Consider the following 26,952-nt stretch of genomic DNA (forward strand, 5'->3'; position numbering starts at 1 on the left):
AAATTTCAGAAGCTAAATGACAGTATCCTCTACACCACAAAATTATTTCGATAGTATTTTGAATTTAGAGTATTGGAACGTAACATTTTTATTTTTAAACATATGTGTCACCCTTTCAACGAGCGACATAAGGTTAGATTTGTAATTTTTCAAAACAGAAGTATATATTTACATTTTTAAAAAAAATAAAAACAAAAAATCCTGCTTTTTGCACTATATACTGCTTATTTCAGATATGGTATATATCAGTTAGTTCTAACAACAATTATTGCCGCAGAATAATCTATGTGAATAGGCCCCATTTGGAACACGTGAGTTTTTATTCAATCCATGTGAATAGGCCCCATTTGGAACACGTGCATTTTTATTCAATCTAACAGCGAATGAATAGATTTATGTGAAATTCGGCCCTAAAAAATATTTATGTGAAAATCTTGCATTCCAAACAAGCCCTTAGTTGGAAACCACAAACATTTTCTTTGAACACATGCAAAAGAAGGTAGCAGAAAGCCACACTTTCTCATTTTTAGGACCCACAGAGGGAATATACAGTAATACAGTTATCTTGATTGAATATGTTCAGTCAGTTCTGGTGCTGAATTGCCAGATTCTTAAACCATGTAACATGCCCTGACTCACCTTGCTGAAACTGAAGGCGTCACTGACTTGTAATTTTAGAGGACTTTTACGGTACACCTAAATGAGTGTATACCGTTCATTTTTTTTATCCGGTGGTTTAGATTGGCCTAATGATACTCTATCGCCCATCAGTATCATGTGTATCATTAAAGAGTATCATGGGTATCATAAGGGTAGAATTGTAAAAAAAACTATGATAAACTTGTAAATTATATGTTTAATTAGGGAAGATCAAAATGTTAGTTTATTCTTTGGATAAGCTTTCACTTATTCTGTTCATTTTATTTATTAGGGTTTCCACCCTCTGTCGGTCGGTCGATAATGGGTGGCGAATGTCCGAAGTCCGATCAGTCAATGACGTAATTACCCCTAAGGGTATCAAGATAATTACAATAATACCTACTAAAATGGATGGTTGGATCACAACAATGATACTCTCCATCATCTAGTATCATGGTGTACTGTAAAGGTTCTCTAATTTTAACCTTTGCGAGTTCTGCGGCTGCACGAGCAGCGGCAGATGCACGGGTGGCGGCAACAATGGCAGCTCGGGCTTTTTCTAGCACGTCTGACGAACTTGGACTGGTGCAGGATATCTCCTCGGCAGGGGAGGGATGCTCCTGGGTTGTCACATTGGTCTTAGTGGCAACATAAGCTCTTGCACACCCAGCTGGTGAACTTGGAGACTCGCGAACTTGATGTTTTCCTGCATCCTCGACAGGTGAAATCAACACCGGCGGCCTGGGCCTGGTGGACTGAAGATCCTGAGCCGTCCTGCATGCCAGCAGAGAACCATAGTTATTACGGCGGTAAGAAGAGGCGAGGACGAGTATGACGTGCAGCGAGTGACACCAAACTCACTTCACATAAATGTACAACACAACTATCAACTAGCTATAAGCATTCAGCAATCAACTACATAGAGCAAAGCATTACCAGGGTCGGCAGAGCAGAGCAGAGCAACTACACTACTACACAGAGCCAGCCGACCAAGTTAGTAGCTGCAGAGGAATCGATACAGAGCAGAGCTGTGGAGGAGTCGACAAGCTGCCCCAGCACCGTTGCGGCCTGCAGAAGTGCGGCGAAGTCCATGGCTCCATGAGCCGTTGTAGGGGAGCAAAGACCCGGCAAAGTGGGCAAGGGGAACGGTGGATAGTAGGGGACTGGAGGACGAGAGGAGGTGACGACGGCGGAGGTGGGGATGGGGTGAGGACTGGTCACTAGGGGGCGGTGTACATGCTGGAGCTAGACTAGAGCAGCAAAGGCGACGGGAGGCAAACAATAGCGGATCTGATTCTAGGCTTGAGAGATGGCGGCGCACCCTGCTCTGGAGTTCTCTTAGGTCTAGTCCCGCGCCTCTTTCCCCCGATCTGCGTGTTACCTTTCCCGCGTGCACGCTCCCAGTTTTCTTGCCTCATGTGCGCTCCCGGTTTTGCTCGACCTTGCGGCGTCTGCCTCCCTCCTTATGGCGTCAGATCACGATAAGGCGACGCCTAGGTGACGCCACACGCCGCGGACGCCATACTCAGATTAGGTGATCACCACTGAGCGCCCCGACGCCTAGGTGGGCCTTAATAACTATGCACATAACAAATTGGCTTCTCGAGTATTTTCATCAAACTTAACTGGATATGTAGTTCACAAGGAGCTAATTGTAGCCATAAAGAGGTTTGAACTAAGTTCATTTGGATCGTCTCTTATAAATTCCTTAATCAACTGCACCACGTTTGTGAATTGTTGGGCCCCAGTTTGCAGTAAGCAGCCAACAAACTTTCTAGCATTAAAAAATTATGTTTGTAACCCTCATTGTGTAAAAGTCAAAATCAATCCAAGGACATTCATACAGTCACGGGAACAAGATAATTGAGGTAAGGACAGAATTGAGGTAACCCTCATTGTGTAAAAGTCAAAATCAATCCAAGGACATTCATACATTAGGCCTGGGCCAAAGCCACAAGGCCAAAAAGGGAGGGAAAACTCTATAAACTGAACTACAAAGATTGGCACATAGAAACCTGTTATGGCATATCAAGTGGAGTATGCAGCCGACAGTCCTAGATTCTTAGCTGAATGTAAGATGAATAAAACAATGTCTTGCATGAACTTAAAAAAATGTAAAGGAAACTAATGGTTTCTCAGGATGAGCATAAAGATCCAACCAAATTCCTTCAACTGAAACAAAAGTGTGTGGAAAGTCTCGAACCTTCCCAGATGGTAAGCCCACCAACAGAAATATCAAATGGCCAGTTGTTTAAGCATTATAGTTTTATTCACTTTAGAAAGCAGTAACCACACCTTTCATATTGCATTCCTGACTAATAATTAGGGAATAAGCAACAAGTTAGCAAATGCTACCAGTAGATCTTCATATTTCTTGTTGAACTCTGCTTCGGTATTAGATGAATCCCATTTAATATTGTACTCTTGGGCAATAGCTTTCAACACCTTCAGCTTTGATTCACCTGATGGAGCCTTCACCGAAAGCTTCTCGATTATCTGTACAAAAGATGCTCAATAGTATTGAAAAGGTAAACGATGCTCACTTTGCAAGCAATACATTTTCGACTTCTGAAAAAAAAAATGCGTATGTTGGAGGTTCCACTTACTGTACGATTAACACTGCTGTCAGGGCGCAATTCCATAGCAGCAGCAACAAACTCTTTCCCATACTTGGTGGTAAACAAATTACGGAGATGCATTAGCTCAGGCAAGTCTGAACATCTTCCTGATGCAAATATTATACTAGCAATTGCTTCTCGCAGTTCTAAGGGGCATTCCCTGTTCCATAATAAATTAATAGCTGCTAATCATATTCTGTGAAGTGACAAAAAAAGAATCTCGAGTCCTAGCATTAGTAATTTTAATACGATCGCACTTGATAAAGCAGAACCTACTTTTGGACCTCAACAATAGGGGACTCGTGCCAGAACAAATTCACAGAAAAGCTCTACAATCTCGTAAGCAGCCAATATATTTTGCTCCCGAATAATGTGCTCCACCTATGATTAATCATGATAGATTAGGAAATGCAGAAAGAATAAAGTAATGAGACCTATGCAAAGTAAATAGTTGTAAACCTGTAACTCCAACTTACTCGAATCCTTGCAATAGATTCCTGGTCGGTCTGAAGGTACTGGACCATCTCTTTGCGCATATTTATCAGTTGCAATTCCCTCCTATTGCGCAGCAGCTTGATCCTCGAAATGATCAAATTCAAACATGTTTTACTACATAAAGCACATCAATTATGAAAATTAAGGGCTTAAACAGTCTGACCACGTTTTCTCCAAGTCCACACATGTTTGTAAATATGTAAGAACGACACTAAACACGAACTGGGTATGAAAAGCACATAGCCATATACCAATAGCTGATAATTGATGGGTCTTTCTATAAGACCATAACTGAAATCAAGTAACTGCTATGCAAAGTCATCGGCTATTGTTGACCATCTGGGCTAATGAACACATATACTCAACTATACAGTTATACTTGTTCAATTTCGTCAGCTCAATACTACCTCAATTTCATTGGCACATTCCAGTTCCGGTGGCTCTAATATTCAGATGTCTTACTGAAGCAGGCATCCTTCTGAAAACGAAGCTGCTGTTCAATCTTCCAATACCGAGTCTGATCGGGAGCATATAAGTATATAACATCTTCAACAACATAATATACATGAAATTGCTCATCAACATCTAATATACGGCGCTTGGGAATGGCAATTTGCCACACGACGGGAGGGGGTACAGAGAAGAACACTCGTTATCATTCGGATCCAGATACTGCTATCACCTTTTTGCATCAGCATAACAGATCATCCATGAATTACTCTATTTAGCGGAATCTAAATCTAGAACTCCGAGCAAGCACAATGGAATCACCGATCTTAGAATCAAACCTAAACTGAAACGGGAAATTTGTAACGAAGGCAGGGGTTCGTGATTGGAAGGGGACGAGAAGGATAACCATTTGGTGCCGAAGGTGGAGCGATTGAAGAGCGTATTGAGGGACGACCAGGGTTTGAAAATGCGTCGGTTACCACTCGGAATGCGCGGTAACCGGTCCTCTTGGTCTGGCTCGGTTTTGTAATGCGACTGGTAACCGAATTTAAATTCAAAAAATTCAAATTGATTTTGAAAAAACTCAAAAAATCCATAAAAAACTAGAGGTAATTCTAAGAGTATCTGTGTAAAGAATTTTTAAAAAACATGTCGTTTGCATCACCAAATAGGCGATCAAAGTGAGATACTCGGTTAAACAGGTTGAGATACAGTAAAGGTCGAAACGGGCCGAATGCACAGTAACCGCAGCCCGTTTCGACCCACATGGAAGGGATAAGGTTCCTCGGCGTTGTGGTCAACGCTGTGCACAGCAAAATTTCCCCACACTCCTCTCCACAGCCGAAACAACAGCTTCGTTGCCCGTCCGGCCAAATTCGCGGCTCTCCGACGTGAATCCAGTGACGGAGCGGTGATTCTCGAGCGGTTAGGCTCAATAACCGACCACATCGTAGCAGTTACCGACCGACTTCGACAGGCTACGCGGACTCCCTGATGCGGACCGATTACTGACGAAACCTGTTCGGTAACCGCTCTTATTCTCTGCGATTTCTCGTGTTATTCGATCGGTAATCGTGGCGAGGTGGGCGGTAGGTACTTGTGCGGTCGATCCGACGATGCAGTGCCGGATGCGCTCGGTTATTAACCTTTTAGTAGTGATTTTTCGTGTAATATGGTCGGTAATCGGTATTAATAGGGCGGCAGTTCGTTTTGTAGTCGATTAGGAAGATGTAGTGGTTGATTCGCTCGGTTATCGACCCTATTGCGTCGGTTACCTTATACAAAAAAATGTTGTTAATATTCGTTCAATTTAACATGCATGGACATGATTATTAGTAGGTTAACTATTGAGTTTTCTTCTTCCAACAGAGACATCACAAACTAATCGATGGCGGATAGAGACATGGTGTGGCAGCACTGGAACAATTTGGCCCCGGGGTTTAGGTGCAACTACTGCAATAAGAAAAAGGAATGCGGTGGTGCCACAAGGTTGAAAGAACATTTGGTAGGGCGCGGATTGAATGTTATACATTTTGATAGGGTGCCTCCAGCGTGATTATTTTAGATGTGAGCTAGATAGGGCAAGAGATAAGAGGAAGGGAAAGGCTAAGGAGAGGTTTCAAAGGCAAAAGTCAGCAAGAGTTCAGGTAGATTGGACAAGCGATAATGAGGACACGGAAGAGGAATAGGTGCAGCGTGGTATGGCTCAGTCAAGGGATGAGGAAGAGTTCAGGAGGAGGGCAGGTGAGTCCTACGAATATGGAGGTGGTAGTGGTAGTGACAGAGGATGCACTGTGTTAAAGAGGATGCTTAGGAGATCATCTTCAACAAGGGAGCCACCACCAAGTGCCAGAGATTACAATGTTGCTTTAGCAAAAGCCCCTGTGCAGCCGAGGATTGATACCGGGTCATGGAGTGCGAAGGGAAAGAAAGCGAAGGAAGTTATTGGTTTGGCATGGTCCAAATTTTTCCACACTTTAGGCATTCCTGGTAGAAGGGCGGACGATGCATTCTTTGTTGCTGTAGTGAAAGAAACACATAAATAGGGTGAGTGATTAAGTTTGTAATGAATTTATTGTTATCATATTTTTTTCTTTTTGACTTATGACCATTTGTTCCGTAACAGACGAGGGTGTACATCTCCAAGTGGCCGGGATATAGATGGTAAATATCTGGATGAGAACGAAAGTGCATTGAAGAAAATATTTGATAAGTGGAAGCTAGAATGGCTAGAGTATGGTGTGACCATAATGTGTGATTCGTGGACTGGATCGACGCACATGAGTATTATTAATTTCCTCTTATATTGCAATGGTCATATGTTTTTTCACAAGTCCGTAGATGCGATTGCCTACAGTCAAGATGCAAAATATTTGAACAAGGTACATTATTTTGCTAAGTTAGTAACATAGTATTTCAATTGTTGCATATTTATTTAGTTCATTCTTTTATGCAGGACATAAGAGTAGTGGTCAATGATTTGGGGCCATAAAATATTGTGCAGATCGTGACTGGATAACGGGTCCAACTATAAGAAGGCCTACTAGGTTCTCAGAAAGGAATATCCTGCTATCGCATGACAGCCTTGTGTGGCTCATACGATAAATTTAATATTGAAATTAGTTGGTGAATTTAGAGAACACGATATGGTCATTCAAAGTGCAAGGTCCATACCGCGATGGCTGTACAATCATTCAAAGCTACATGAAATGATGAAGGCTGCGATTGGTGGAGAGTTGGTGAGGTGGAATGCCACAAGATTTGGCACAAACTATCTATTTCTTGATAGTTTTCTACACCGAAAGGATAGGTTCATGCAACAGATGGCATCTAGTGAGCTCCAGCAATCTCGCTATATTAGTTCTGATATTGGTAGATATGCACATAGTTGCCTATCCAGCTTACCATGGTGGGACAATCTTAAAATGGTTGTCGATTCTGTTCAGCCATTGTATGCATTCCTCCGATTTGCTGATCAAGACAAGATGCCAACATCGAGTGAGGTGCTCCTGAGATACACCATTGTGAAGCAGGAGTATGATTCGTTGTATCGCAATGATAGAGATTCTTTTAAAAAGTACATGGCAATTATCGATAGCAGAATGCATGATCTAGCGAATGGGACCTACATGAATGCTAGTGATACACTCCTAACACTTGTAGTCTTATTGTACTAATGCTTATGATTCTAATACTTATGGTACTAATGCTTTGATCATCAACTTGTAGCGGCCGCCCTGAACCCTCGCACGCACTACGCGTATGGCACGGGTCCAAACTTGTTCGAATATCTCCGGGTGGCATTAGAGAGGATGACCGATGTTAGTACTGCCACGGAGGCACTTATTGAGGTTCAAACATATTGGACAAAGTCTCTGTCGTTCGCAGGTCCGCTCGCTTCACGGATGGCTTGTGACGGCAAGACTCAATCTGGTGCGAAAACCTTAACATATCTAACCGTTGCATCATTTTATATACTTTTCCAAGCCTCATATCACTTTATCTACTTGCAGCGCAATGGTGGTCTATGTTTGGTTTATCTACACCTACACTTTCAATTCTTGCCATATGCCTAGTGTCTCAGTGCGCTTCATCTAGTGGGTGTAAGAAGAACTGGAGTACATTTGCATTTATCCACACCAAAGTTCGCAACCGCTTAAGCTACAAGAAGCTCCATAAGTTGGTATATGTCAACTACAACATAAGAATACAAAACAATTTGGATGCAGGCATTAGGTCGACTGTTGATGATGATCTATTTCAACGGCTTATGGAGCTCACATTGAACGAGGAGAACAATCCGCTCCGGGACTGGATGGAGACCGGTAGATCAAATGCAACCCCTGAGCTTGATGATGAGGATACAGATAGTGACATACCCCTGCCAACTCACCTGGTGACAGACACAGCGAACCCACAAGATTTACAGTAGTGAGATGCTACAATGGTAGGTGACACACACATAGGAAAGAGGAAGAAGTAAATGACACATACAAAGAAGAGCAAGTAGATTAAGGGTAACGGCAAAAGACAAGTGCAAAGCGATGAGAGCACGGATAGTGACCCAAAGATCCCAACTTATCAAGAATAGAATGACAGCAGCTCAAAGACAGATAGTGGTGACGATGATGGTCATGGCGGCGATGTTCCTCCATGCCCATCCTCTGCTGTTCCTCCCGTGTAATTCATTGGTGAGACTCAGTTTTCGAATGCCACATAGGAATAGAACCACGGTGCCGCATCCTCACAAAGGTATATCATACAGGGTGGCCACGATAGACCACAAGATAGTGGGAGCTATTCCAGCAACAATGGTATGGAGAGTAGTTCTAAATCGTATCCGTACCACTATCCTATCCCTGATGCTCAGTCAGAGCCTCTTATTCAGTGGGTCTATGAGTGGCAAGACTCTGAGTTTTATGCCATATTGCAAGGACAATGATCAACCATTTTTGCATAGACGGGGCAAACTTGGGTAGAGTTTAAGGCAGAGTTGCTATCTATACGACGGATAATGCTCATATCCACCGAGGAGTACAATACAGCCGAATTTAATCGCCCCAAGCTGGTGGTTCTAAAGGTGATGAAAATTTACTTTTTGCAACTACTTTATTTCCAGACCATGATATTATACTATTTTTTTCATCTCGTAGGTTGCACGTGGCGTGGATACTATGCAAACTACATTTTAAGTATCGATCATCACTTTGATAAGTACTGATGGATGCCATGTGATTGCGTTTTTAGCTTTAGTACAGATAATTCGACATATATTTATTAATTTGAGGTGCTACATATATAATATATGTATATATTTGATGAAACAATTATATGTTCATGTTCGTATTGCTATTAGTATTTATTTGTTGCCTTAGAAACTTCCAAAATATAGCAAAGGTCATGCCAAATTTTTTTTCTGATGTTATAAAACTTAGCAAATCTCATGCCACATTTGTTACTATTTTTTCCTGATTTTTTAATATTTTTTGTTTTTTTATTTTCTTACAAAATCATTGATAATGCGTTCAAATCGCTCGGTTATCGATCAAATTTGCTCGTTAAATTGGTGTTTAGTTATCGCGTAAACCGCTCGGTTTATCACACAAACCGCTCAGTAACTGGTCCGATTCGACCGGTTATCAAGAGGTGAATCTGACGATTTTTTTTCTAAATTTAAATTTTAGTAAATGAATTTTGTTCGAATTTTAGCTGAATTTCGAACGGCATGATAATCACGAATTTTCGGTTACGGGCTCGGTAACCGAAGCCCATTCGGTAAGTAAAACCTTAGGGATGACATCGTCGGCGGCCTCGTCCGTGATACGCTCCCGATGTCAAAAGCTAATTGGAAGGGAGAGTAGCTCGGGGAAAGACATGCGGTTCTGTGTACCTTTTCAGTTATACCCTTTTAGTTATTTTTCTTGAGTGTTCCTGTCAGGTTTTCTCCGACGTTTCGAAGAAGAAGAACCAATGGTTACATAAATTCAGCAATGAGTGAGTGAGAGTTACTCCGGAGGGGGAGCAGGGGAGGGAGCAGAAGGCTTCTTGTCTTTTCCCCCTTCCCCTTCCTCTGAATTCTTTTTGGGAGGCTGTTGTTGGTGGGAGGAATGCCTGGCTCACTGTGACAAGCATCTCGCCTCTATGATACTTTGTCATAAAATGCTTTTTCCCCCTAATAGAATGGATATTGTTGGGAAATATCTTAGCTACTACATGACATGTAAAGAGATGAAATATCTAAAATACTCTCATATGTATATGTTTGTAACATAATATCTTATAGATAAGTTAGTAATTTTTCTGCCATTTCTCTTTATAAAATAAGTCCTTAGGGGCAGGCAGGGAGACAAAAAGTTCTTCCCTTGCACCATACAGAGGCTCCCTCTAGACTCTTTCACACAACTTTCTTCTGGCTTCCTATCTTCCTCTGGGTTCACCGGACATCCCCAAGCTCGAGCCCTTTCACTCCAGTGAGATAGGCACTCGTCGTATTCTGTTCAGAGCATATTTTCGTGCCCAAGCAGATAGCACCGTTAGTGGGGATTACAACATCGAGGAAAGAGCCTCGACAGAAGGGAAGGAACAAGGGTGCAACCAGAATCTCCTATGTGCATCGCTTCTCTCCCATCCACTGCCATTGCTCCTCGCCGGGCACACAAGGGACAGAAGGAACCCCCGTTGCTGCCACTGTCATACAGGCGTGGGCTCGTTGATGCTGTTCGTTCGCATGGTGGACTGTCACGGTAGCGTCAGTGCATCGATGCGCTAGCACATCGATACCCTGCACCGGGCCCATTCACGATGGGATCAGGGTTACTGACCATAATTGCCAAAACATTTGACGGTTGACACATTGCAATATAAAGGACTAGTAAAAAAAATCCTGACCATCCCATTCTCGGGGATCACTCCACATCAAGATAGAAAGAATGCTACATCCTACTCTCCTATTCAATGAGGAAGAACTCACACAATCCAGAAAGATGAGTTTCAATCGATTACCCACTCAAAGAAGCACTCAATACTTTCAGAGATCCTGAGGAAAAGAGTTGGGTTTTCACTGAGCTGAAACAATATATTGATGATTCTAGTAAATCAAAACTACTGTTTTTAGCTGTTGGGCTTCTATTTCCTTTTTAAACAAAAGAAGATTTAGTTACAATTGGAAATAAACCTTTTTTATCTTCATACTCGAGAGCACGGCGGACTGCCAGCAGGCGAGAGTGCGATAGGCCGTCGGCGTGCTGATTCGTGTGTTCGTCACCGACGTCCAAGAGACTCTTTGACCCCTCCGGCTTGGCGCCAGGTATGTATTGCGATGCTCTTCGATGTTTCTTATTCGCAAGGGAAAAAGACACGGTCATATCGTATGCACCATGCGGGCCCCTGGTAGTAGGCATAGTGTCATGTATGGCTTATCCTGTCCACTATTCAATGCCAAGCGGTATGGCTACGGTGGTCTGGCACACCCCTTGTGTCCATCACAGAGATAGACAACTAATCTGCTAGCATATCTTACCTGCATGAAAGGCCACCTCAAGCTTTAGAAGAATAGAGCCAGTAAGAAGAAAATGTTTGCTATTAGACAAACATAGACACGATACCCATAAAAACCCTCCATACTGTGTTAGGCGGCCTGACGCGTGCTCCCTTAAAGACTCACTTGGGCAATTATTGATTGACATGATAGGTAACCATAGGAAAGGAATATCAGTGATAGATGCTTTGTATCGCGTTGCTGCCCTGCTGCTAACCATTTTGTGCAGCAACTCGATTCAGAGTTCGGAGGCGTGAGCGGCTCGGGCGAGTGAACGAGCCTCTGCTTGATGCACACACGCAAAACACCACAGGCTAGGCTCCAGGATCCACTCCATGGCCGGAGGCCTTCCGTGCCCCACGCTGGGGCCACCACGGAGCTCCACGGCTGGAGCCACTCAGCGCACCTCGTCGGAGCCCCCTCCGCGCACCGGGCCAGAGGCCTTCCTATAGCAAACATGTATTTTGAAAGATTATAGGGTTCATCTTTAAAATATGTGTGTGATTTTAGTAATTAATGATAACATAGTCAATAAGACTAATATATTTATTAAATATATGTTTTATTAGGTCCTATGGATGCAATATACTAAGAAATCACCGCAATCGGGATAAAGATTGATTGAATTAGAGAAGTTCTAAGAAAATTGTACATGCTAGATGGTCCGATGCTCAGAGGTTTTGTACACGTCAGAGCATTTCTAAAGGAAAGAGTTGAAGATGCTACACGCCGGAAGGTCTGGTGTTCGGAGTTGCACACACCAGATGGTTGTGCTAGAGTATTCTTTGCATAGAAGATCTCATTGACCACTTCACGTGGTTGTATATATCGGATGGTCTGACGCTCTGAAGATGGTGCATACCGGAGCATTTCCAGTGGAAGGAGAAAATGCACAACAACAGATGATCCGATGATTAAGAGGTTGCTACGCCGGAGTGATTTTTTCAAAGAAAGAGACCTTCTCTGGAAAAATCACTCCGGCGTAGCAACCTCTTTATCGCCAGACTATTATCATATAAATGTCTTACAGTCAAAGATATTGAAAACGATGTAAGTGATGATCAATCCGATAAGGATTCTCCATCCCAAAAAGAACATATTGATTTGATCAATGAGCAACAAAGAGCCTTAAAGAAACAATCTACAGAACTAAAGAAATTTAATGTCATTAATGAAATTCATGTTACCTTTGTGTCTAATTATAACAATTATTAAGCAAATTTGAATTGCTAAACAAGAAGCATGAAGAGCTTAAGGCAAAATTTAAGAGCATTGAATCTCATCCTAAGGCCTCTTTGAAGCATTTTACATATCTTTTTAATTTCAATTCTAAGATAGATACTTTCACTTTTTGTGATGATTTAATTAATTTATCTAACTTACCCATTTATAATAAGACTTGTATTGAGAATATTGTTGTACAACCATCTAATGAATTTATTACACAAGAGAATGATGAGCTCAAGCAAGAAGTGGAGAAGCTCAAGAAGGACATGGTAAGATTAAAAGGCAAGAGTCATATCCAACATCCTCAAGATAACCGTGCTACTATGATGAACAAGCCTGCGGAGGGATATACCGTGACATGCTTCAAGTAGAAGACCACAAGTCCTTCCAATGCAAGCAAGTAAAAAATGAGACTAAGGAGAAGAAGATGATGATAAATCTCTCTAATAAGACCTCCAATCTCTACACTAAACCGAACTATAAGATCAATACTAAGAGTAACCACTATAAGCTCAAGAAAAAGGACAATAACAAAGTGGTTGGACACATGATTAGGAGAAAAGATCAGAGATGTGTCAGAGTATTGGGTGAGGGAGCATCCTGACTGATGGGACCCATGAGGCATATGGAAACCGACAGGAGATATTTCTAGACCCATGGCCCATTGCGCGACCAGGTGGAGACTCACACGACCAGAGCAAGGCTTGCACGATCAGCCTCCTTGTGATATTATGCGATCATGCAACCAGTCTCCTGGTGATATTATGTGATTCCATGACCAGTTCTTGCTGGTCGCAGGGCCAGTCCTTACCTAACCCGTCTAATTTTATTTATTGTTGTCTACTTAAGTATTTTTCTTTCCCAGACACCCAATCCGATGAACAAAGTCATGGTCAGTGCAGTTGGGCATTGCCTCGTCCCATAGCATTAAATTCTATGGGATGAGGCTTTGTAGGCTGATGTGGCACCGCACGACAGACATGATAGGATCTGCAGGATGACCAGCCAAGTGGACGATTTTGCAGGTAGACTTGCAGAGTGCAGGGATGAGACAATGTGGCAGACGATCTTGCGCAACACGACGATGGGATAGGTCGGGTGTCCGGGGTCCACAAAGGGAGGCATTCCACGGATGGGACAGACACACGGAGCTCTTAGAGCAAGTTGGGATCACCCAGTTCTCCATGATGATAATCCAAGAGTAGAATATCTAGCCAAGTATGGGTCTGCTAAATGAGGCTCATTTGTAAGTTCTCCTTATCTCTAGTATATAAAGAAAGGAGAACCTAGTTTGTAGGGGGACGGAGGATAAGGAATCTTGAAAACTTATCTATAACCAGTTTACAAACTCTGATAATAAAATACACAAGACGTGGGGCTATTACCCTTCAAGAGGCCTGGACCTGGATAACTCTTGTGTTCTTGAGTTCATCACACATGCAAACACACATACATCACAAGCGTTGTTCACGCGCCCCTCGACCGGTATATCCCAGAATCATTATCAAGGATTAACCCTCGATAGTTGGCACACCAGGTAGGGGGCGCGTTTCTACGTTTCAGTAGGTGTTGAAGATTAAACTGGGCTACCCATGGCCGGATTCATGGCAATCGCTGAGTTCCATTCTGAGGACCCTGGTCACCACAGGGTATTTGTCATGGGATACGAACCAGATGAGCCTAGTGTGCTCTAGGTATGGGATACCGAATCAGAGTCAGATGGCTTCGAGGCTCAACGGGAAGTTTGCATGACAGTTCATGCAACGGGAGACATCGGAGGCTCCCATGTTCCGGGTGCAGGAAATGATCCCCATGCCATGTGTCTGGAGGGGAAACAGACTGATGCCTAACATGGGGACGCTCTGACACAACCCTAACCACCATAACATTGCCTGGAGCTGTCGTAGAGGACGCGGTCTTTGGCAGCATCGTCACCAAGGCCATCCCGCCGCACAAATGCCGGGGGCTCCCCCCTTGCGATGTGTCACTAGTCAGCACTCGGCAGCTTGACTATGAGGCCATGACGTCCGCACGGAATCTGCAGACCGTGCAAATGCTTCTTAGCTACCCATCGATAGCAGTACCGGAGGGTTCGCCAGTAGCGCCATGGTTGCATGATCTCGCCCTCCTGGTTGAGACTGCCTGATGCTAAACTGTGGCAGCAAACATCATGTTTGTCGCTAGGACTGGTGAAGGTCGTGATCGCCAAGACTCATAGCAGGCCTCACGGTAGGAAAGATCCTGTCCTCCCTTGATAACAGGGAGCGCTCGGAGACCCCTACCGCATCAGGATAGCCATCTCTCTGACCTGCGTGACTCTCTTCACCAACGCGACCTCTGCGGCATGATCCAGAGCCAGGTAGCCACCCGAGAGCAGGAGGACCGAGCCCGGTAAGAGCAAGAAAAGACCAAGCAGCCCTACCACTGGCCTCCCCCAAGTATGGTGGAATCCAATTCCTCCATCCCATCCATAGGACCACGTGACCGTCATCTCTCTCCCCAAGCACGCGTCATCGCCCATTAGCGGGTGACTCCCTGTTACAGAACAAGGTGCAACGCCCTATCAGCTATGCTGTGAGAGGTGCGCTGGACGGATAAGTTTTGGCTGATCCTAGGTGAAAATTATGATGGTTCGACCAACTCCGAGGAGTTCCTGTAGATCTACACCACCATGGTGCAGGCCATGGAAGGCCACAGGAAAGTCATAGCCAACTACTTCGTGACTGTCTTGACAGGTTTAGCCCGGTTCTGGCTTATGAACCTCCCCTGTGAGTCAGTTCACTCATGGGAGGATTTGTGCAACCAGTTTGTGGCTAACTTCTAGTGGACCTATGCCTGACCCGGGGTCGAGGACGACCTGTACCAGGCCAGGCAGCGACAACGCGAGTCATTGCAAGACTTCATCTGGCACTTCACCGAGTGCCAAAACACCATTCCAAAGATCATGAGTGAATCCTGTTGGGGAACAGGTAGGCTACGCTAGCACAAAATAAATTTTCTCTACCGCATTCAACCAGGAAGCCATGCGAGTAGGGGATCATGAATCATTACCACTTGACGAGCAGTGCAGTGGAAGAAGAGTTGGAGCAGACCAATCCAACGTCGTGCGCGTCAAGTAGTCGATCGTCAACCTCGTCCCGAGCACCTTCCGAGTACTCACGAGTACATCCCGAGTACTCTCGAGCACAACCCGAGTACTTCGAGCACGTCCTGAGTACCCCCGAGCACGTCCCGAGTACCCCGAGCACGTCCCGAGTACCCCGAGCACGTCCCGAGTACCCCCGAGCAGATCAGCACCGCAATAGTAGCAGCGCCTCTACGGTATCCACACGTACAAGGATGGAATCGCCGTGCGCCGGTGTGCTAGCACCGCGCGCCCGGGTAGGGTTTCGAAGGGAGTTTGGGAATAGGAGGCGGCCAGGGTTTTTTGTGGCAAGGTATGTTTTCAGAAAAACTCCATGCGCCTTGGCCCCTGCCTATTCTTATATAGAGCACGCTAATGGGCCTTTAATCAACATTAAAGCCCATTATGACTCTAAACCCTAATGGTCCTTTAATCAACATTAAAGCCCATTAGCAGATCCAATCCGCAAACTCGATCGCCTCTAGGGCATATCACCAACAATCTCCCACTTGCACTAGAGTCAGTACAAGTTTTATATTCCATCCCCTTAAGTGTGTGACCCGTTAGGTTCATGTGTAAACGGCCACTATCCGGAAACCCTTTTCCGAATTGCAAGTCAATAGCGGTACCTAGCAGGATATATTGACTCCCGAATGCACACAAAGATTATATCGGCTGAACCTTGATATACTCATGCACCAATCCCTTTACCACACGATACCAGTCAAGCTCAAGGCGAGATTCGTGCCACCCTTGTGATAGCTCGACCATTCACTCGATCAAGTAGTGGATTCACCATGATTAACTCTTTAATCACATTGGCATGGCCATGCACTTTCCAATCCAACTACCTCGAGGGGCCCAGAGATATCTCTCCCGTTATTTAGGAGGGGTAAATTCCATCTTGATCACTCACATCCCACGACATGTTTCATAACATACCCGAAAGCAACCTTTATAACTACCCAGTTACGGAATAGCGTTTGGAAGCCCCTAAGTGTGTTACTACACATTCTGGAATCAATGATGATCTCAGGTCAAAGGATTCTGTAGGTACACCATTTGAGATAACAACTGATGGCACATTAAAAATAACAATCCCAGCAGTATCTCAGGGTGGGTCTATCCAACATCATGTTCTCTAACATGTGTCCACATTACTGATTTGATATCTCCATATCTATGATCCGTGAAACATGATCATCATTCAGTCAAATGTGCTAATCTATAAATCATTATTGTCCCACACAATGATATGAGATTAGGGACTATTTAGAATAACATCATAAAAACAAAGAGTTTCACAAACAAGTCACATACTTGCTGATCAATGTAAATGATAATTATTCATAGAACTAGATAACAATTATCCAAAAGTACATTAGCATAGACAAAACACATTCTCTCACATGCACTAGAGTCTATCCCGCAAGTATCTAATACCCATAGAGCTCAAGTGTGCCTCATGCTTGGGCTGTGAGAGAGGCTTCGTCAACGGATCAGCAATATTTGAATCCATGTGCACCTTGCATATTTTTACATCACCTCTATCAATAATCTCTCGAATGAGGTGATAGCGCCAAAGTATGTGCTTGGACTTCTGGTGCGACCTAGGCTCCTTGGCTTGTGCAATGGCACCACTATTGTCACAATAGATGTCCATTGGACTGGACGCACTAGGGACCACACCCAACTCAGAAACAAATTTTCTGATCCAAACAGCCTCTTTTGCAGCTTCCGAAGCTACGATATACTCGGCCTCCGTCGTGGAATCAGCAACCGTTTCTTGCTTGGAACTCTTCCAACTCACCGCACCTCCATTAAGGCAAAACACAAAACCAGACTGCGATCTCGAGTCGTCCTTGTCGGTTTGGAAGCTAGCATCGGTGTAACCATTTACAACGAGCTCCTCCTCACCTCCATAGACTAGGAACATATCCTTAGTTCTTCTCATGTACTTGAGGATACTCTTTACTATAGCCCAGTGATATTCACCTGGGTTCGATTGATATCTGCTCGTAATACTTAGAGCATAGGAGATATCTGGGCGTGTACAAAATATAGCATACATGATGGACCCGATAGCAGAAGCATACGGTATCGCACTCATCCTCTCGAGCTCATCAGATGTCAAAGGACATTGATTTTTGCTGAGAGTGATGCCATGTGACATTGGCAAGAAACCTTTCTTGGAATCCTGCATATTGAAGCGATTCAATACCTTGTCAATGTACGTGCTCTGGCTTAATCCGATTAGCCTTCTCGACCCATCTCTATAGATCTTTAGGTCCAATATGTATGCTGCCTCTCCTAAATCTTTCATTGAAAAACTCTTTTGCAATGAAGATTTGATAGCATCGAGCATTGAAATATTATTTCCGATTAATAATATGTCATCCACATATAAGACCAGAAACACAAGTGCGCTCCCACTAGTCCTTTTGTAAACACAAGACTCTTCTTCATTCTTGATGAAATCAAACCCTTTGATCACTTCATCAAAACGAAGATTCCAACTCCGAGAAGCTTGCTTTAGTCCATAGATGGACTTTTGCAGCTTGCAAATCTTCCCAGTATTTTTCGGATTGACAAAACCTTCAGGTTGTGTCATGTACACATCCTCACTTAGGTTTCCATTAAGGAAAGCCGTTTTGACATCCATTTGCCATATCTCATAGTCGAAATATGCAGCAATTGCTAGGAGAATCCGAATAGACTTTAGCATTGCGACAGGCGAAAATGTTTCATCATAATCAACACCTTGAATTTGCCTGAAACCTTTCGCCACCAATCGTGCCTTATAGATGTGAACATTTCCATCAACGTCTATCTTTTTCTTAAAAACCCATTTACACTCGATAGTTTTCACACCATCAGGTGGATCGACCAAGTTCCAAACTTGGTTTTCTCGCATGGATTCTAACTCGGATCTCATGGCTCCAAGCCATTTTTCAGAGTCTGGTGTCACCATTGCTTCCGAGTAAGTCTTAGGTTCATCATTGTCCAACAATAATATGTTGCGCTGCTCCGTGGTTAGGAACATAAACCGCTCGGGTGCACAACTGAACCTTTCCAACCGACGTGGGGCTGGTGCCTCAACAACAGGTTCTGCAACATCTTGCATATCAAGTTGTGGTTCAATAGGAGCTGAAACATTTTCAAGTGGTTCTCGAATTTCTTCGAGTTGCACCGTGCTCCCACTAACTCTCTTCGCGAGAAACTCTTTCTCAAGAAAGACACCATTCCGGGCGACAAACACTTTGCCTTCTTCCCGGTTATAGAAATAATATCCTTTGGTTTCCCTAGGATACCCCACAAGGAAGCATTTATTAGATTTGGGAGTGAGCTTATCAGACGACAAACGTTTTACATAAGCCTCACAACCCCATATCTTAAGGAAAGACAATCCGGGACGCTTCCCGGTCCATATCTCATATGGTGTCCTCTCTATAGCCTTAGATGAAACCCTGTTTAACGTGAAAGCAGCAGTTTCTAGAGCGTATCCCCAGAAGGACAATGGAAGATCAGATTGGCTCATCATCGACCGGACCATGTCTAACAAAGTTCAGTTCCTCCGATCGGACACCCCATTCCATTGTGGCGTACCCGGTGGAGTCAATTGTGGAACGATTCCACATTGCCTTAGATGATCACCAAATTCATGGCTCAAATATTCACCTCCATGATCTGATCGTAGAAATTTAATTGTCTTGCCTATATGATTTTGTACTTCATTATGGAATTCCTTGAACTTTTCAAAGGATTCAGACTTGTGCCTCATTAGGTAGATGTAACCATATCTACTAAAGTTATCGGTGAAAGTAATAAAATATTGAAAACCACCTCTAGCTATAGAACTCATCGGTCCACATACATCTGTATGTACTAGGGCCAATAATTCATTTGTCCTCTCACTTCGACCAGTGAAAGGCGACTTAGTCATCTTGCCAAGTAAACAAGACTCGCATGTATCAAATGATTCGAAATCAAATGAATGTAGAAGACCATCTTTATGGAGCTTCTGCATACGCTTCTCATTTATATGACCTAATCGACAATGCCAAACAAAAGTGGGATTCAAATCATCAAGCCGAGGCTTCTTTGTATCAATGTTATAAATGGTTATATTCTCAAGATCCAATATATATAATCCATTTACTAATGGACAATTACCATAGAGCATACCATTCAAAAATATCGAACAACACTTGTTCTTTATTATGAATTCATAACCATCTTCTTCCAAACATGAAGAAGAGATAATGTTTTTGCCCAAGGCAGGAATATAATAACAATTATTTAATTCCAAAACTAATCCTGAGGGTAGCGATAAGGAGTAAACGCCAACGGCCAACGCAGCAACTTTCGCACCATTGCCGACGCGAGCATCCAATTCGCCTCTTGCACACTTCCTAGTCCTTTTCAGTCCCTGCAACGATTTGCAAGTATGAATCATTGATCCGGTATCAAATACCCATGAATCATCAGGACGAGTAGCAAGATTAATTTCAATAACATTTATACCTGAAGAGGAAGTCTTACTTCCCTTCTTCTTTTTGAGTTCTTCCAAGTACAATTTGCAGTTCCTCCGCCAATGACTAGTCTTATGGCAGTGGTGGCAAGTGTCAGAAGAGGCAGGGCTAGCCTTGGGCTTTCCAACAGGTTTAGGCTTAGAACTCGAGATCTCATCCGAAGTTTTAGCCTTGCCCTTGCGCTTTCTCTTCTTGCTATCCTTTTGAACCATCATCACATGACTAGAGCTCTTCTTAATGCTTTCCTTAGCAGTTTTTAGCATCCCATGCAATTCAGCCATGCTTTTCTTCATGCTGTTCATATGAAAGTTCAAAATGAACGGCTCGAAGCTTGCAGGGAGCGACTGGAGAATTACATTCGTAGCCAACTCAGGGCTAAGGGGAAAACCAAGTTTTTCCAGGCTCTCAATGTAACCAATCATTTTGATCACATGAGGACTGCCTGGACTGCCTTCTGTTAACCTGCATGCAAATAAGGACTTTGAGGTGTTGTACCTCTCGGCCCGAGCTTGGTTCTCAAACATGCCTCGGAGTCCCACAATCATATCATGGGCATCCCTATTCTCATATTGCTTCTGAAGCTCAGAGGACATACAGGCAAGCATGAGGCAGCTAACATCCAGTGAATCGTTGGTGTGCTTCTCATAAGCCCTCCGATCCGCGGCAGGAGCATTATCAGCTGGTTCATCAGGATAGGGGACCTCTAGAACATATTCCTTTTTCTCTTGTTTGAGAACAATTCTCAGATTTCTATACCAATCAATAAAGTTTGTTCCAGAAAGCTTCTCTTTTTCAAGAATCGATCGCAAATTAAAACTGGAAGTGTTACTAGCGGCTGGTGCCATAATCTACAACAGAAAATGCAGGTTCAGCACTATGCCTATGTGAATCTTCTATTAAACAATTTAATAAAAGATACTCCACTATATGTGTTTTCCCTCTAACAACATATAGAGGATCAAGATCCATATTCAACTAAGTTCTAGTGAGCTTTGGCATCACTGCTAGAAACTTAGTGACATAGGTAAGCAACGCCTTGCTAATCACATCCTTATGTGACCCTTGTTTGTTGGGTGGCATCGAATGCCTCGGCGCCCAACACCATGCCCCAAAGCCCAAAACCGTTTTGATAGTTTTATCAAGTAAACCAATACTATGCGTGTGGATGTCCAACATCCACTCTAACTAGTTAAGATAAATGATGGCACCCTGTTTTGGTAGACCTACCACACAATGATCAAAACCTTTGTAGGTGCAGCTATTGGAAGGGCATCAATTACTCTTGATTTTTCTGAGGGAAACTACTCTATCATGAAAATCATATCCTCCACATATAAAACATGAAAGAATAGTATGACAGGAACATGAAAACATCATAGGCAATCATATTAACTGTGACATAGTATGGCCCCTTCACATGGTGATCTTCATCGCCACGGTTCCTGTCCTCCGGGTCATCATGCTTCAAATCTCCATGATCTTGTTCTAGTCTATTACACATAATAGCACTAGATAAATTACATGAGAAGAAGCATCACAAGTTGACACACAGGCCGTTATACAATAACATGACAACCTTGGGCTGCAATTAACCATGACACGCAGGCCATGAAAAAATACACACATGCATCACATATCACAAGGCCATACCAGTCACAATATTCTCTGCAAAAACGAGTTAAGCGTAGAATCGAATTCTAATGTCGCGATGGGATCATGTTATTACAACAATCTATGCGTGTACGCGACGGAAATACATAGATCGCAACTATGAAATCGCTATGAAAATCTCATCGGATCGATTGTATCGAGCCAATTCCGAGTCATTCATAATGCCTCAATTTCCATTAGATCAATGCCATTGATCATCGCGTGAGGTTTTTCCAGAAACGATGACAGCACACACGACCTCGATCTGCTGTTCTCCCGACCATGTCGCGATGCACGCAGTTAGCCCTGATGGTGATTCCAGGCGGTAGGGGCAAGTCGCACGCAAAACCAGGTGGGAGATCGAGCTAATCTTTTTGGCTATGTGGTTTCATCGACTGGCATCTCATCCGATCTCTAATTCACCTAACCAACCGTGCATTGATCAATCCATCATATGAACTAATAAAAAACAATAGATCTAATCTATTTCTATCACATATCTTCTATATGTGATTGATCCAGATCGAAAACTACGCAGGATGGCTCTGATACCACTATTGGGGAACGGGTAGGCTACGCTAGCACAAAATAAATTTTCTCTACCGCATTCAACCAGGAAGCCATGCGAGTAGGGGATCATGAATCATTACCACTTGACGAGCAGTGCAGCGGAAGAAGAGTTGGAGCAGACCAATCCAACATCGTGCGCGTCAAGTAGTCGATCGTCAACCTCGTCCTGAACACCTTCCGAGTACTCGCGAGTACGTCCCGAGTACTCCCGAGCACAACCTAAGTACTTCGAGCACGTCCCGAGTACCCCCGAGCACGTCCCGAGTACCCCCCCGAGCACGTCCCGAGTACCCCTCGAGCACGTCCGGAGTACCCCCGAGCAGATCAACACTGCAATAGTAGTAGCACCTCTACGGTATCCACACGTACAAGGATGGAATCGCCGTGCGCCAGTGTGCTAGCACCGCGCGCCCGGCTAGGGTTTCGAAGGGAGTTTGGGAATAGGAGGCGGCCAGGGTTTTTTGTGGCAAGATCTGTTTTCAGAAAAACTCAATGCGCCTTGGCCCCTGCCTATTCTTATATAGAGCACGCTAATGGGTCTTTAATCAACATTAAAGCCCATTGTGACTCTAAACTCTAATGGTCCTTTAATCAACATTAAAGCCCATTAGCACATCCAATCCGCAAACTCGATCGCCTCTAGGGCATATCACCAAGAAATCTATGGTCATAGCATTCAAGAGAGGGATTAGAGGCCAAAAGATGGTCAAGAAGATGGCCACAAAGCAAATCCAAAGCACTACCAAGCTCTTCAAGCTTGCAGACAAGTGCGCACAGGCTACTGATGCCTGAGAGTGTCAGATTGATGCCTGGTCATGGCCGACCTCTGGCCAGCCTGCCTCCTCCAAAGGGGTCGGTCGGAAGGGGAAAAGGGGAACAAATGTAAGCAAGGACCGTCCAACATCATGGCGGTTGAGCAGACCGACCAACCACGCCGACGCTTGAGAAAAAGGAGGGGAAGAAGGGTCATGTCTACTGCCCAATCAACCGCACAGATGTCCACGACCTAACCGAGTGCAAGGTTGTGCGGGGCATCATCGACAAGGAGCTTAGAGAGCGTAAATCCATGCACGACAAGGATGGTGAGGATGGGGCCAACCTTTTCTTCGGGATTACCCTGGGCTCTTTGGATAGGCCCTTGGGATGGGTCGAACTGCCCATCACTTTTGGCTCGTCGAGCAACTTTAGAACTGAAAAGGTCCTGTTTAATGTGGCGAACTTCAGGACCGCTTATAACGCGATCTTGGGACGACCAGCAATGGCCCAGTTCATGGCCATAGCCCACTACGTGTATCAGGCGATTAAGATCCCCGGTTCGACCGGGGCTATCACCATCTTTAGCAATGCAAAGACGGCCTTGCACTGTGACAAGAGGAGCCTCGACATGGTCGAGCTAACTCCCGGGTCACAGCCGGAGAATGCTACTCATTGTAGTCGCCCAATGAAGGTCCACATCATCGCTAGCTAGAAAGAGCGGCTAAAGCCAGTATGCCTTGATGACTCCTACCCATCCAGAATAGTTAAGATAGGGGCTAGGTTGGACCCCAAATAGGGAATCATGCTTATCACTTTCTTACAAGTGAACGCAGATGTCTTCTCTTAGAGCCCGTTTGATTTGCTGGAGTCCTCAGGAACGTGATCAAGCACAAGTTGTCAATACAACCTGACACGCGACTAGACAAACAAAAGGCGCGTCAGTTCGCAGCCGACCGAAAGGAAGCACTTCATGAGGAGATCGACAAGCTTCTAGAAGCAGGCTTCATCTGAGAAATGCAGCACCCAGAGTGGCTGGCTAACCCAGTCATGGTCCGAAAACACAACGGTAAGTGGAGGATGTGCGTCGATTTCACCGGCCTCAACAAGGCATGCCCAAAAAATCTTTTCTCTCTATCCCGGATCGACCAGCTTGTTGACTCAATCGCTGACAACAATCTCCTAAGCTTCTTAGATGCCCATTCATGGTACCATTAGATTAGCATGTATAGGAAAGATGAGGAGAAGACTACTTTTGTAACACCCTTCGGGGCTTTTACTATGTAAAAATGCCTATTGGTTTAAAAAGCGTCGGTGCCACCTACCATCATTATATTTAGCTCATTCTTCAACCACAGCTTGGTAGAAACATCGAGGCATATGTGGATGATATGGTCGTAAAAAGTAGAACCAAGGATGACCTAGTCGTGGACCTCCAGGAAACATTCGACAACCTTTGGAAGTACTGCATGAAGCTGAGCCCTGAGAAGTGCACGTTTGGAGTCCCATTGGGGAAGTTGCTTGTGTTCCTCGTTTCCAATCGAGGAATAGAGGCGAACCTTGACAAGATCAGAGCTATCGACCAGATAAAATCCCCAACCAAGCTAAAAAAGTCCAAGAACTAATAGGATCTGTGGTAGCATTGAGTAGGTTCATCTCAAGGCTGGGAGAGAGGGGGTCGCTGCTCTTCAAGCTCAAGAAGAGGAGCGATCACTTTCAGTGGACCCTAGAAGTAGAAACGGCCCCGCAAGAACTAAAAAGGTACCTCTCCTCCGCTCATGTATTGACCGCACCTCGACCAGACAAGGAGCTCTTGCTCTATGTTGCAGCTACCCCACAGGTTGTGAGAGCTGTACTGGTTGTCAAGCGAGAAGATTTTTAGCAACCAGTGTACTACGTGAGTGAGGTCCTACACAACATGAAGGCTCGGTACCCACATGCTCAGAAGGTGTTATATGCTATTTTGATGGCGTCTCGCAAGCTCAAACACTACTTTCAGGCGTCTCGAATCAAGGTAATCTACTTGCTCTCGATTAGAGAAATTCTACACAATAGAGAGCGATGGGAAGAACAACAAAGTGGGCAGTAGAGCTAGGGGAGTTCGATCTCCAGTTCGTCCCCCGAACAGCTATCAAGTCCCATGCACTAGTCAATTTTGTGGCCGTGGTCGTCAATTGAGCCCGAGTAGGTATAATGACCAAAGGCAGACGAGCACTGGACCATGTACTTCGACAGATCGTTAACGCTGAAGGGAACGGGGGTTAGAGTGGTCCTAATGTCACCAACTGGCGATTTCCTCAGGTATGTAGTTTAATTATATTTTCCAGCCACTAACAATATTATGGAATACGAGGGCCTCTTGTCTGGAATACGAGCAGCCTCCGCACTTAGGATTAAATGCTTGTTAGTGATAGGGGGCTCGCTGCTAGTTGTTAACCAAGTGCATAAGGAGTTCCAGTGCTCTGATCCAATAATGGAGGCATACCTTTCCGAAGTGAGAAGACTGGAGTGATGTTTTTTTGGTTTTAAAGTCAAGCATGTCCCTTACAAAGATGACTTCCTAGCCGATAAGCTGGCATGTGTACCTTCTTCTCGCAAACCTGTCCCGATCGAAATCTTTAAAGAAAGACTCACATAACTATCCACCGCAGTCTTAGGCCAAAGTGAAGGGGATGCTCCGCTTGGAAATGGAGCACTACAGGCAACACCTCATTTGTTGTTGTCGGAGGGTGAACTCCTCAAGCAGGGATCCGGAGGGACCCCCTTGAGATTCGGCCGGGGGGATGATTCTAAATCCGCTTTGTAGGTGAAATAAATGGGAGTAAATGAGATGCAGGTGGAGGTGGAATGATTGGATGCAGGAAGGAGTAAATACTCAGGAGATTTTTAGACAGGTTCGGGCCGCACTGAGCGTAACACTCTACTCCTGTGTGTGTGCTATAAATACTCTGAGAATGTCTCTATGAGGATCTGCTGGGTTACAAGAATATTTGTCTAAGTCTAGAGCTTCATGCTCCTTGTTCTTCGATTGATCTAAGCCTCTGTCTTGTGTGTTCTCTATCTGTTCCGTGTCTTGTGTTCTTCGAGACTTGTCCTCTTTCTTCCGGGGAGCCCGCCCCACCTTATGTACTCGTCGGGGCGGTAGCGTGCCCAGAAAGGATGGTGCGAGTTCCGAGGCACCATAAATGGAAAACAACCATCATGGGCTGATACGCGAGGTGACGGGGAGGGTTGAAAATGCACCCCCGTCCGGTCTTGTTCGTCATCATACTGCTTTTCAATGGGCGCTGTGGAGAGGGCCCACCGGGCAGCCCCGCGTGCCCGCCCGATCAGAGCAGGCCTGACACAGCAGGGCAGCAGGCGGTGTGCCTTGAGCTCTGCGATATTATCCCGAGGCACGCCGGATGACACGTGATGGGACCCGTGCATTAAATATCTCCACGCCTCCCTGCCAGGCCGTGGCAGGGACTGACAGCAGGCGTGGGGGGAGTGGTTGGAAGTGACAGGCCACGTGCCTTCTTAAATGCAGCATCGGGCCTCTCACCAGTTGATACCTCACCACTGAGCCCTTGTGGAGACCACCGCCGAAGGACTTCTCAGGCCCTCGGGGAACTGTGAGTGCTCGGGGGCTACTGCTTGCAGCCCCGAGCACTCTCTCCCGGATATGCCCTCTCTTGGTCCTCGGGGAACCGAGTGCTTGGGGGCCACTGTTCACGGTCCCGAGCACTCTCTCCCGGAATTGACTGTTCGGGTCCTCGGGGAACCGAGTGCTCGGGGGCCACTGTTCGTGGTCCCGAGCACTCTCTCCCGGAACTTAGCTTTTCTTGGGTCCTCGGGGGACTCGGATGCTCGGGGGCC

At 44.8% G+C, this 26,952-nt stretch overlaps 1 pseudogene; it reads right to left on the reverse strand.

The window, feature by feature from the left end:
* Positions 1-736: 736 nt before the first annotated feature.
* LOC133884669 (uncharacterized) lies at positions 737-5,150 on the reverse strand (annotated as a pseudogene).
* Positions 5,151-26,952: the final 21,802 nt, after the last annotated feature.

This window comes from Phragmites australis, chromosome 1 (assembly GCF_958298935.1).
Source record: "Phragmites australis chromosome 1, lpPhrAust1.1, whole genome shotgun sequence".
Taxonomy (NCBI): Eukaryota; Viridiplantae; Streptophyta; class Magnoliopsida; order Poales; family Poaceae; genus Phragmites; species Phragmites australis.